The sequence below is a fragment of the Cygnus olor genome, chromosome 3, assembly GCF_009769625.2.
Source record: "Cygnus olor isolate bCygOlo1 chromosome 3, bCygOlo1.pri.v2, whole genome shotgun sequence".
Classification (NCBI taxonomy): Eukaryota; Metazoa; Chordata; class Aves; order Anseriformes; family Anatidae; genus Cygnus; species Cygnus olor.
In genome coordinates this window covers 118,439,148-118,453,027 of record NC_049171.1, presented here as the reverse complement: position 1 = coordinate 118,453,027, position 13,880 = coordinate 118,439,148, and the positions used below count along the sequence as shown (strand labels likewise).

Here is a 13,880-nt window from a genome sequence, read left to right as displayed (position 1 = left end):
TCTGCGTGTCCCAGCGGTCCCAACTTTACGAGCCCTCGGGAAGATGTTTATGAACTGTCACAGCGAGGGGAACGCCGCTCCTCAGGAACTTGCAACCCCTCCCGTGTTATGACCAAGTGACTCAAGGGGAAGAGAAACACCCAGGGGAGAACCCATCTGATCTGCACAAGGAAACAGCAGCAATGGAAAGCTGTATTCAGCACATTGCTCTCAACTACAGGACTCAAAAAACCCTGCACACATACACACAGTCCCTGCTTGAGTCACATGCAAAGAACAAAAGCAGCTGAAACTCCTCTGGCCATGTTAATGGTCTGTCTGGGCCCCTCTGACAGTACAGTTGAACACCTGGGTTCTTGTAGAGGTGCAAAGACATGGCAATGATTATTCATGGGTCTGGTTCCAGCAGATTTCAGTAAGTATAGCATCTCTATAGTCTGATACTGGTTTGCTATTTCTTTTTTATTTTAATGAGGTGTATGGAAACTTCTGGCTGTGCCTTGTCACAGAGACCCCTCAGTTGCTCTGGTCCCCTTCCTCCTCTTTTCTAGCTGGGCAAAAGAGAAAGGCACATCCAACGGCACTGCACCCAATGAGAAAATTAGATGCTGAAGAGCTGGGGTGGCTTTGCAAGCATCACAATTAGTGCCAAGGAAAAGAGGGCAGGAACACAAAAACTGAAGCTATATAAACAATCAGATTTCTTTGAATGCTGACAGCTTCACAGAAGATGCCTGCACCTCAGGATAAGTCAAAGCAGCCCACTTCACTTGATCATTTGTGGTGCTGATTGCCAGGACATCAGACCTTCTCACTTCAGCCAAAATTAGCAAATAGCTTTGACCTGTCTCTCTCAGTCCAAGGCAGACAACATACACATACTGTTTGATTTTTTTGGAAGGGGATGTGTGTGTGAATGGGGAGTGGGAAGACCACAACCAAAATGAAAAAAACACACATTAACTTCACCTGGATGCCACACACACCCTACACATATTGAGGCTTGAGCCTTGTTTCTTCAGTCTCTCTCTCACACACAAAAATGTTGTTTGTGTAAATCTAGACAGATAAAGTGAAAGACTTGTATGGTACCGCAAAGTGGCTTAGGTAGTCATGGCAACCACATCAGCGCTTACAAAACTTCCCTTCTTCATAATCTTTTCTGCAGTTTAGATAATGCACATGTGAGCTGTAAAAAATGAGTATCTGATCTAGAGCAGTAAAATGAAAGGTAACACTGTTCAGCGTCCAAAACAGTGGAAGCTGGGACACTGCTAATTATTCGGTGTTATTAACAACGATAATTTTGTTCAGTTTCCACAGGGTCTCCTCAATGTGTCCAGGCTTAAATGAGATCAAGAGCTTTACCCCAAATCTAGCAGTGAGCAGGGAAGGGAAGGAGAAGGAGGTTTAGCACTAATTTTAAGGGAAGAAGATCAAACACTAAATACAGAAGTGTCAGAGTATTATTAATGTATTCAAGTTCTCATTTAGTTATTTGCTGCAGCACCTGATACCAGAAGGGCTCTGCTGCTGCAGTCCTGACACGAAAAACACCTTCTGCATGATTTGTAGCTTCCCACAAACCATCCTTACTTTAGCAAGAACTAACATATGTATTTTTCTATCAATCTTCCATGCTCATTACATTTTCACTTGGTTTTCAACGTGGAAATTTAAAATCCCCCTCAGTCTTAGTCACAGTTAGAAACCAAAGCACACCAGGAATGAATACCTCTCTCTACCCCAAAGAGGAGTTAATGGATTGGCTTCCAGCAAAAAGGGGGTGATTGCTGTCAATAAGACAAATCACCAACTTCCTAATCAAGTGGCATATCCAAGAAAATTGCAAAGTTTTATATGCCCTAGTCTGCCAAGGAGTCACTAAGTTGCTTCCAGGGGGAAAAAGAAAGTAAGAGTTTGGCATCTGGGCTCTTTTAATAACTTCATTTACTTTCATGTATCATTACTATAGTTAAGTGTAATTTACTGATGAAAAAAGTAAGAACTTTAAAGTTTTATTTTGTAATAAAGTATCTATGGTCAACATGTTCATGTTCTCTTGTTTAACAGAGAGGAGGCTGAAAGAATTTTAGTAGATAAGATAGGCTAATGAGCATGTGTAAGGAAGCCAAAAGGATTTTAGTGGATAAGATAGACTAATGGGCATGTGAAAGGAAGCCAAAAGAATTTTAGTAAATAAGACAGGTAAGGGACATGTACTATATCTTCCGCTACCTATTGTGCAAAGAAACTGAGGCAGGAAATTCTGGGATTCCTCATGAAAAACAGTTCCTGATAGAAAACAGGAAACACATTTCAAGAACCAACTGAAACCGAATCTGCAGTTTAAGCAGAAGCTGAGAAGCTTGTGAGTCTGCTGAGAGAAGTGGTCAACCGGTGGTGACAAGGAAGACTCACTAATCTTCATCCCCACGACCCCCGGCAACCACTACCAGAAAACACTGCGCAAGCGTGGATAGGAGGAATCTATGAAAATGACTCCCTGGAACTAATTTTAATACAAAGCGGGGATAGGTTATGCATACGTATAGGCGTATCGAGAAACTTCATGCATATGTAACTCTTCACTACATATAACCAAGGCAAGTGCTGCATTGGGGTGCGCATGACTTTGGTGGGACTACCCGCCGTGCTGCCCAGCGCTGAATAAACATACCTACTTTACAATCTTACTGATTGTGGAGTTTGCTTTCTGCACGTCATAACTCAGCTAAGAAAAAGAATTTATTGACATCCACTAGGATGCCCACATTTTGTGTGAACACTGTACTTACAAGGTCTCCCTCACCAGTCTCGGGGAAAGAGCACCATCTTCTGGGAAGCAGCCCTGTGGTGGTCAGGGAGGGACATGTTCTGATGGATCCTTGCGTCTCTTCTCCCGGATCACACAGCGAGTATCAGATTTTTATCAGAGATGCTTATCAGTGCAGGACAGTTCACCTCAGAAATCCATCTTCTGCAGGCTGGTTTGTAGACGGCGGGGCTGTTAATGCAAAGAGGCCCTGAGTAAGCAGAAATTTACCAGCTAATCCACTGCAATAAAAAGTCTCAAAAACCAGTGGGCACAACAAAAGGAGAGTTTCACCCAGAAGCTCACTGTTGAGGTATCAGAGAAATCCTAATCCACAACCAAGCTGATAATAAAATGCAAAGCTCATCCTTAGGGTGATCTCTGTCACAAGCAAGTTCCATAGCTCACATGACGGAAATGAGAAATTGCAAATGGCTCTAAAACCTCCAAAATCAGGGATGACAAAGATGATAAAAATATTTACCAAATTTAATACAGCATAGCAGATACCTGAGAAGGATCTTCTCCAACAGGTAGAGAGTGGTAAATATCTGCTAGTCCTACATACTGGAAAACACCATCTCACGACCTGGTGTACTGCATTTAACAATGTATGTAAATGGCAGTTTTGCATGGAAACTTTGTGTTTCTTTTTAACTTGCAAGCATCCACTTACTGTACTTCCTTGTTCCAATTAATCACAAATATTGTGCTACACAAAGGCTGCATGGATGTTCCATACACTGGTGATGCTAAGGAGCTAGTTACGCAGGAGTTGGTGACTTGAAGTTGTGTCACTTCATTAGAGGGGAATCTGCTTCAACCACATAAAAATTTTACTGAAGTAAGATAAGCAAATAAATAGCCAAATCATCTGCCTAGGAACATTAATACCATTTGTTGAGAATTTTCTGTTAATTATATACAGCTATTTAGTGTTAGACACTGTCCTTTTTTCTAAAAGTTTCAACAGCACTGAGTAACTGGTTTCATCTTTAGATTCCTGTCTGCTTGCTCATTAGCTACTGAAAGAGATCTTAAAATACCATCAATGGTAACTAATCTTATTAAATGTCTCCAGCTTTCTTTCTGAAAACAAGGGGTTTGGAACTAATACAATGAAAAGTCAATAAAAATGTATTTTCATAATTCATGCCCTACATGGCTGATCCTGAATAGCTGTGCATTGTGCCCCTATATCAGCCCGTAGGGAAGGAAATTCTATCAGGCAACAAATGAGGACAAGGAATCACTCTGCTAGATCGCTCCTGATAAAGCCTGTCTGTACCACCTGGTTTCATTTGAGGGGGGACTTCTCTAAGGACACCAATAAGAGAACATTTACCACTACTTTTTTTTTTTCTTTTTTTCTTTTTTTTTTTTTTTGATGATACCAACTTTACTGCTTTGATTTGCAGTTTTACTTTTAGCACATTGATTTACCTCATTGTGGAAAAAAAAACCAAGCTACTGGTTTAATGCACAGCAAAGAACCTACTTGAAGACGCCAGCTCTTTTTCTGGCTGCACAATGTCTGTGAGCAGAACATAATGTCACCAGATTGATTTAATCGCAGGTGATAGTTCATGATTTTTTTTCTCTGATACCTGAATGGAATGAATTGTATGGATCTTCTAAGTCACATCAGGTATTTTTTCTCAGTTGAAGCCAGAAGACAAATAATTCAAGAGCCACTCCAAACCCTACTTCGACTGAGACAGTTACGTAGGAGGGTCTGCGTTAGGTGTTATCTAGAGTCCCTACCCAAAGCAAGAAATAAGCAATAGAGCAGCTTCACTGTACAAAGGCATTTCCAATCTTCTATTAAAGTACTTCTATCTTTGTCTGTCCCCCCCCCCAGCTTAGAGAAAGAAACAGTGTCAGAGATTTATGCTGAATGTTTTCTCTCCTAGCTCTTACCTGAAACATTATTCTCAACTTTTGCTGAATTTGGTATAATGAATCTAACTTTTCTGGCAGCTGGCACCAGCTTTTAACACCTGTGATTTCAGGCACACTCTGCATTTCTGAGAGCTCTCGTTTCCCTTTTACCACAGCAACAACACTGCCCATGAAGCATGATGGATCCTAATTTATTCAATTACAATTTTTCCCCAACATTTCTTTACCCAGGGGGTTCAAAAATAGGGAGAGCAAAAGGGAGAGCGTAGGTGCCTGCCCAGATTTCCACCCCTCTTCTCCTCCTGCGGTTTGGTTAAGGCCAGGGCAATCTCAGCAACTGCTCAGGAAGAATATAGGAGCTGCTGCCTCCATCTAGAGCTATAGCAAGGGCAAGAAGAAAAAGGCATTGAGTTTGTGCCAGTCCCCTCCCAAACTGCAGCCTGGTGTGAAAGGCTGCTGGCTTGTCACTGTTGCCTTGTGTGCCAAGTCACATGAAATTGCCCTGGAGAAGAGGGGGAGGACAAGGGAAGGGTAAGGGAAGGAGACACCCGGGCAGTACGTGCTGAGAGTGCCAGAGCATCTCCCTCCAGCACTGCCTGTGCTTAATGTTGCCTCAGCAAGGTGCTGGGAGCACGTTGGTCCTGCAGCTGGCTCCAAGGTGCATCGGTCTCTGCTCCAGAAATAGTCATCCAGTGCTTGCAACAAAGGTGGTGCCTCATCAGGTGCTCTCCTCCCTGCCTGCCTGCCCAGCCCTAGCTGGGGGTTGAAACACTCCTCGTTTGCCTTCTGTTACAGAACTAAACGCTGTGCCACACAAAGGCTTTGGGTTGCTTTAAGCCTTCTCTGCAAAGTCAGGGAGATGTTAAAGTTGCCTCGCTTCCCATCTGAGAATGACTTTTTGCCAAGCTTTAATCAATGAACTCAAACAAGTTTGCTGATTCAGGTTATAAAACAGCTTTAAAACCTCATCCTTGGTGCAATCAGTTCTTTGTAACACAGATCAATGGGGACCCCCTCTTCCAACTCCAACATGACGCACGTAAATAGCCAAAACCCACTAACAAGTATTGGATTAGTACTCCATAGTAACACCAAAAGGTCTTTGCTGTGCGTCTAGAAGTCGTGTAAATGCACAAGCATGCAGCAGTTTGCTTTCTCTCTGTTTATTATCCCTGTGGACAAAGAAGATGAAGAAGAAAAAAGAAAAATATTCCTGTCATGGCTAGAGCAGTTACATTACTGCATTACAGGCTGAGCTGCAATGTTTTCCTGTACCTTTTTACAACACAGCTTCTTGGACAATGCAACTCCTGAGACGTGCTTAATTTAACAGCCAGTGTAATGGCTGGGATTGTGCCACATAAATAGCAAACAGAAATAGAGCTTTTAAAATGACAAATCACCCTGTTCCTACGGAGTTAGGGCAGAATTCTTTATTCTTTTCCTCTCTGAGGCAAGAATCCCATTAATTACCTTTTTCTCTGTACAAGTTCATGTGATTTGTTAAGCTCGAGATGCGGCGCCACCTCCAGCCGGGGCCATCACACCCACGCTGTCACACTTAAACCTGGCCCGTGCCAGCCGGAGCCACATCCATGCCTGCTAGACAGGCTGCCCAGGGCCTCCACATGAGCTCTGCTGCCCCTTCTCCAGGTGCTGTAAATGGCTCGCAGTGGACCAAAGCCATGGGCTCAGTGCCACAAGGGAGCAAGTGCCTGCATACTCAGCACTGGCTGTGTCAGGAGAACAGCTGAGGGAGCTGAGTCGATGCCCTGCTAGGAACAGCTGGGCTTCCATTTATTTATTTATTTAGCTGGTTTTTGGCACGTCAGCTCCTGCATCTCCTGTACTCAGCAGATGTTAAAATCATATCATCAATAACAAAAAACAAAAATTCAAATATTTGCCCAGCATTTGCCAGCACCTGAACAGCTAATTGTAAGATAAGACCCGTATTAATTAATTAAAAAGAAAAAGACAGTATGGTATTGCTGCTGTCGTGCCAGACACCAGCTGAATGCCAGGGCTTTGCTGTGGGACACACAACACGTCCTGTAATACCTCAGCAAAAATACTGCATTGAGAAAAACAAAGGCAGCACCCCCCGGCTTTAAGGTGTAGCTGACATATGGTTTATTTTGCCTCATCTGAGAGTAATTGTATTGCCTGGTTTCACCTCGCTGTTCTTTTTTTTCAGCTTGGCTTCAGAAGAATAATTAATTTTAAAATACCATGGGCTCCTTGCCAACTTTTTCAACATGAGAAGCTCATACTGAAGTGTATCTACTGGTGTCACATATTTCCACCTTACAGAGACACCACTTGGCTTCAGACCCCTGCTAGTACCATACATACCCTGGGGAATTGCTCCCCTTAGGATGATATGCCTGACCAAAACCAGAAGCGTGTGAAACAAGAGGATTTGGAAGAAACATCCAAAGACCCAAATGCTCTGGGCTGAGCTCTGTTAGTAATACCACAGAATTCATACCTATGATGTGTTCCAAACCACTATTCTATTGATGACTGTGAAATCTAGGATCACCAAATGTGCAGGAATGCAAAAGTTCAATGTTTTCTTTTTAAGAATCTTAGAAAATTAGCTTCCTAACGAAGCCACTGCCCTACATCTCTAAAACCAGATATTATTTTTAGATGTCCTACAGGTGAGCAAAGTTTCCTCAGTGGTAATTGGGACGCGGAGATGATCATGCAGTCAGCAACCCCAGCGTCAGGCCCTTCAGTGCCGCAGCAGCCTGCAGCCCCAGTGCATCCCACCCACAGAACCAGCAGGGAGGGAGATGCTGGGCAGGGGCTGTGTCTGAAAGGCAGAAGCAGGGGGAAGGCAGAGGCACCCCACTGAATGGCACCAGCAGCCAAGGAAAAGCCCAGGAAAGCCTCGTGCCCTGGGGAGACAACGTGCCCGCTAGGCTGGCCCAACCAGGGGCTGATGCAGCCACACGGGCTGTGAGTGTTTAGGGGAGCACATGGAAATATCCCCACACTTTTCTCCCATTCCTGCAATCCGGTAATTCCTTTACGTATGTTCTCTAAAAATGTGACCTGAAACACCACTTACAGCCCGAGACGTTTTGCGATGAATGTGAAAGCAGAGATGATGATCACATAGAAGTTCCTGAAGGTTTCCCCAGTGTCCCCTGCAAGAGCTAAATGCTAAACTCTCCTTTCCTCCTCGCAGGCAGATGTACCACTCCAATTTAAAATTCCAGTCACAGTGCGATTCAGGGTCAGAGGCACACACACGGTGCTACATTTGCAGAAAGGCCCACAGCTGGGATCAGCACCTGAGCAGGACCAGACACTCCCAACGCCAGCCTGTGCACCTGGGTATGACAGCTCTCACTGCGACACCAACTACTGCTCTGCAGCGTTTGCTTGCAGGGCCATGGCTGTTCTCCCCGTGTTTTGAGGCGTCAAAACAGCTGATGTTTTTTTTTGCACAAATTTGTCTCAAATGCTGTGCTCTGAGATGGAACATTGTAGACCAAATCATGCGCCACTGAGATTGGCAAAACTGTTGCTATTGACTGCGGCAGCTCTGCTATTAACTCCACAGGGTCACACCTCATACTCGGCATCATGTATGGGTGAAACCTTACCTTGCAACCACAGGAATCAGCCGCAAGCTTTTCCCTTTATGCTATACCCCACTTCCCCATTAAATTGATGGCTATAGAGCAATGGCTATAGAAATGAAAATACAGGATCTTCTTCGCTATCGGATGAGAACGACAACACAAGAAGGAGAGAGGCTATCACTCAAATGTATGAAAAGGCCATTTATAATCATTTGAGGTTGCTAGCAGGTTGGCATGACCGATTCATATATGGAAGACTGTTGCCATCCCTCCATATTCATTAAAATTATCTCATTTTGACAGAATTTCAACAAACCCTGGCCTGCACAATTATATGTTTTTCCGTAGCAAAGTTCTGAGACACCTGCAGATAAGTGAAAAACTGTTAGCTGCCTATCAGCAGCGTGCTCCCAGAGAAGGAATAGTGCCGTCTTTCTTGCTATTTCTTTCAGATAAACTATTGATGTACAATAATACAAATTGCATGGTATTAAAAGGAGCGAAAGCAAAGATTTCATACTGAATGACTGCTTTGGGGCTATTGAAGTTCTGTGAGCTGCTCAGGCTCCATGAAGTTTAAATACTCACCGATTTTTGCAGTTAAGAAAGTAAGTATTGTGTTCCTGGGGAAAATGCTCTCAGGTGGCTCTAAGCGACGCACCAGGGGAAAAATTAATCATGCACGGTTGAATGCAGTTCTCTAAAGGAAAAGGATGGCCATTGTACAACCTGCGCACAGCCCAGTTCTACTGTTCCCTTTGTGCTCTGCTGAAACGAAGAGAAACGTCCACAGCTTTCTCAGGGTGATGGGGAGGTAACTTTGTTTCCCACCTCGCAGCAGCTCTCAGGAGAACATACGTGGGCACAGTCCCCATGATGTTATCCTCAGCATTTTCCCCTTTGCCTTTTCCCTTTTTGCATCTGCAGAATATTTTTCTAAAGCTTCAAGGGAGCTTGCTGCCACGCTCCCTTGCATTTGGGGCACTTCCCATAAAGCATGGCTGCAGAGACTAACTAATAATGAATACCAAACCCTTTGGAAAAGGTACTGGCCAGGAGATCCAAAAGTCACTACTTCCCCCCCCCCCCCCCCCCCCAGTATTTGGAAAAAAAGAAGGAAAAAAGGGAACATAGCAGCATAGCAGTTTGGCCACATCCTCCTGCTTAATATTCCTATCTGCTTGCTAAGCCAAACTGAAAAGAAACATGAATCACATTTTGGAATTAAATGCTCTAAGTAGAGCACTTTGGGGTTCTTTCAGTACCATTTTATCTATTTGGAAGGCAAATAGCTAGTCAAAAGTATCTTCATTACCTTCATTCTGGATGGATGTAAACAAACTGCAGAATGGCATGCTCCAAAGACATCTGTAACAGGCATGATTGCTATTCTATTCAACATTTTAAGGGAAGAGAGACTTTCTCTTGCTTTTTAAAGGTAATACAATTTGAGGGCCACTTACCTCCCTCTGTAACCTTTATATATACATAAATTTCTCCAGGGAAGTATAAATCAAAATCTTTGCGTGTCAAATAGCTTTGTGTCAAAAGACCAATGAATCATATACTATAAACTATACAGAATCCCAGGAGCTTTGCAGAAGTGGAGCAGGCACAGCACACACAAAATAATGCATAAAAATACCCAGAATGTGCTTTTCCTGCTCAACCAGTTCATTCTGATTATTAAATTCCCTCACTGCAGCTCTCGTCTCAGTTTTGCATTCACTTCTTAGAAGCATTCTGCCAGAGGAGCTTTATTGTCGGGCTTGCAAGGTCATTAAGTGCATATCAGAATAGATTTAGAAGAACTGCATTTTGGGTGGTCGTAACATGCATTGGCACCAGACAGGCAACTTTGAAGACATATTTATGTGGTCCATGAAAAAATCTATCAAGTGACTTCTATATTCAAGGAAACCAGCTGGACTGTTGAAATTCTCAACTACCACTTTGGATCAGCATGCCTTCTCTAGATGATTTTTGGTCTGTCTTTAGTGAATAATGCTGAACAACAAAAAATTACAGCAGTGGCTAGCCACTTACAAACAATTTACAGTAGTGGAGGGCTGATATGAAAAGTGAGTTTTTCCTTATTCATATTTATTTACTGAGTCCTGCTTAAAAGGAAGTACTTTGGATTCCCATGGTCTGTAGCAGTCACTGAAAAGCCCCCTAGGCCTTTAAATCCTTTTCACTTTCTATAATGTTTTGGTTAAAAATGAGGAGACACGGTATCATTGCAATGACTTGTCACAAGCCGACTAAAAAGGCAGAAAGATGAGAAGGGGATAAGTCACTCAGGTTACTGTCTCTGCATAGTGAGTACGACTCTGAGGAGGCATCAGCAGAACCCTGCGTGCTGCAAGCTCGCTGCTGCACACTGCAGGGTCTTGCAGGAAGGAATAACTCCCGGGTGCTCTCAACACGCAAACCAAAATTCTGGCAGCAGCTATACCAGTAATTCAAAAGTCACTTTGGGTTTATAAAGTTGTAAAAGTGACCGGAACTAATAGCAGATATAATCTCCACAACCTTGTAACTGCTGCTTCCAGGGAAATGCTAGTCACAAAGAATCTTTTATGGACTGCAGCACAGTCTGACCTCTCTACAAGTGTGTGAAGTCAACAAGAGCATCGCAGACAATGCCACCATCAGCAACGAGGAGATAGTCATAGTACTAAATACAGCTTCTAAGCGCTTTTTTTTTTTAAGGTATTGTGCTATTCTGATATTTTATGCGTCTTTCATATTTGTTTGCCTTCTATCAATAAATGACACTGGAAATCTGTAAAAGCTAAGAATATCAGGCATTTCCCCAGGCAATCTGAAAGGCCTTCAGAGACCTTTTGAGACTGCCTGACTAACAAAAAGTTTTGATAGAAGAAATGAGCAGAAAGTTAGAAAGCTTGCATGAAAGCAAACAGAGAAATGCAGACCGGTGGAAGAAGGACCCCTCCCCAGAAGCAGAAAGTTAAGACTTAACTTTTCAAAAACAATATTTTCCTGACACTGCCCCCAAAAGACATTGCAAAATACCAAATGTTAGGTCAATTACTTGTGCCACAAATTTTCTCTGACTTGAACAACTTGAACAAATACCTGCGTGTGATCATGAACACAGACCCTGGAGACTGCTGGGCACAAATCCTGAAACTCACTAACAGGCTGTAGGTGAAGGAAATGCCTCATGCTTTTAACAACAAGTAAAACATTCACACCAGCATGAATGTAATGTTACTTAGCTCCCTGATCAAGATTAACTCTTAAGGGAGAAAAAAAAGGGGGGGAAGAAAAAAAGGTGCCCACCGTTCTCACAGTATTGACCCCGAAACCATGAAGTGCCAAATTGAGCTCCACGATAACCACACACAAGAAGCACAGATGACTTATCAAACTGAAAATTCAAAGTCAAATGCTAATTTGTCTTTAAATAAATCATGATTAAATACTATTAAGTCAATTTGCAAACCAAGCTTAAAAGATGCATAATTAACAAGATGCATGTATCACATTCACCTGCAAGAAAATATTTTTAGCTGTCCTGTGTACCACCTTTCCTATAACACGACAGACACACACACTTCAATGTCATCTTGAAGCTCCTCTGCTCCCATCATACCTCCTAAACTCCCTGAACTACAAAGTTGACTCGTGTGCTCTCCCAGCCAACAATACCAGTCTTGAACACAGGAGAACACTGTATTTAACCACAAAAAACGTAGCTACACAGGTGGGGCCACATGTTCCTCTTCTGGATGGTAATGTGAAGAGCTGTTTCAGGTGTCCCTCTGATAATTACCCCAAGAGATGACTAAGAAAAATACAAGGTTTCTGTCTAAGACACAAGAAAACTCACTGTTCATAGCCCAGCCAGGAACTGCTTGCTTGGTGCTTCCACGAGTAGGCAGGAATTTCTTTGAGACAGTGGACTGCTATTGGAGGACATGGAGATGTGTTTACTTTGCACTAAGCATTGAGTAAGTGGCTGACAGACCAGCTGCTACTGCTCAGCTGAGAGGATGAAGACAGGGGCTGGTGCCACTGGCAGCTCTCCCACGCTCCCAGGCTTGGCACGGGCTGCCAGGGGTCCCACCTGAAGCCCCCATCTTCAGTTGAAACTTGCTAACAGTGCTTGTTATCACAAGGGTCAAGGAAGGGTTGTCTGTGTGGTGCCAATCATTGCTAAGACACTTCTATAAAAGCTAGAGTAAGTTTTATGCCAGGGCTGACAAGATCGGAACAAAAAGATTTTCCTCCTTTTCGTGTTCCCAAAGTGATAAACCAGTTAGGGCTAAGTTTTAAGGCTTCCCTGAGCAAGTGACCATTTTCCTACTCCATTTTCCTACATTTTCCTGTTAGCTAAGTAACAAACAAACAAGAGTTTAACTTTGCTTAGATTTCAGAGTACCTGATTTATGACAACAGGGAGATCATTAAAGAACTTGCACTGTACCTGAAGATAATTTATGCAACATATATTTTTAGTGTTTCACTGAAGAAAACAACTGCAGGAAAGAATCTTTGTAATTTATATCCATCATGTACAGAAGCTGTGGTTAAATTTGAACAATTTACTTATGCTTCTGACCTGTTTTAATGAAAGGACTTATTCTGCCCTTTCTTCTTCAGATGTGCACAGGCATGCCCTGTGACAGTAACACTAACGTAGTACAAAATGTGCAAACTTGGGTGTTTGTGCCACGAGCTAGGCTTTCAGAAAGACACATCCCTGGAGCAGAAGCAAAATGAAGCCTCTGGATCTCTGTGACCCACTACCAGAAAAGCAGGTGGTGGCACATGAGGTCAGATTTGCTAGGGCTCCCTCAGGAAAGGCATGTGACTTTTGGAAGCAGCAATGCCCTGATGGCAAGTAGGAAGGAACAGGGACCCACAGCAGTTCTGGCTGGGTAGGCCCTCAGTGGCCACCTGGTCCCGCTCCCTCCTACCCTTAGGAGGGGAGGCCTGTGTTTGGAAAACAAGAGAGGTCACTTATGATGTTCCAGCTTTTGTTCTACAGTCTCTTGCTGTGGGTATAAATCCAGACTAATTTAATTGGCTTCAGCCAAACGCTTGCAAAACATCACAGATGTGAGTAAAAAAAAAGATGTAAAAAGGTGGACAGGACAGTAATGTGCTGCCATGCTGGAAGGAAAAGAAAATCTAGCACTTTTTAAAAATTATTTATTTTTTTAAAATTCTGATATGGGGAAGACTTCAAAGAACAAATGCTCTATAAAAGCCTCATGTATATGATTATGTCTCATGCAAACCAGTGCGACTAAAGATATACCTTATAATAGGCACACTTTAAAGCACAAGAGTAAAGTTTTTTTTCCTAAGTCTGGCTATAATCTCTCCTACTTCTTTTTCCTATTACAATTATCTACAATTTTCCAGTGTTGTCATTTTAACTGTCTCCCTTCCAGGACTCAACCCTGTGCATTCTCAGAAGCATTTCCTTGTCACAGCATGCTGGACGTTTACTTGTCCAGAGGTTTTCTCAAGTCTAGAAGCTTGCCTTTTTTAGCTCTGCGGAAAGCCAAGAGCCCTCTGAACCTCAC

General features: G+C 43.0%; 1 long non-coding RNA gene across 2 annotated transcripts in view; it reads right to left on the bottom strand.

Annotated features, from left to right (window-relative positions):
- Nucleotides 1–13,880, bottom strand: part of LOC121068284 — a 106,007-nt gene that overhangs the window by 36,380 nt on the left and 55,747 nt on the right. For both annotated transcript variants that reach the window (XR_005818774.1, XR_005818775.1), the window contains one exon: nt 2,799–3,007. This is a non-coding gene — a long non-coding RNA (uncharacterized LOC121068284). The remainder of the gene's footprint in view (nt 1–2,798; nt 3,008–13,880) is intronic.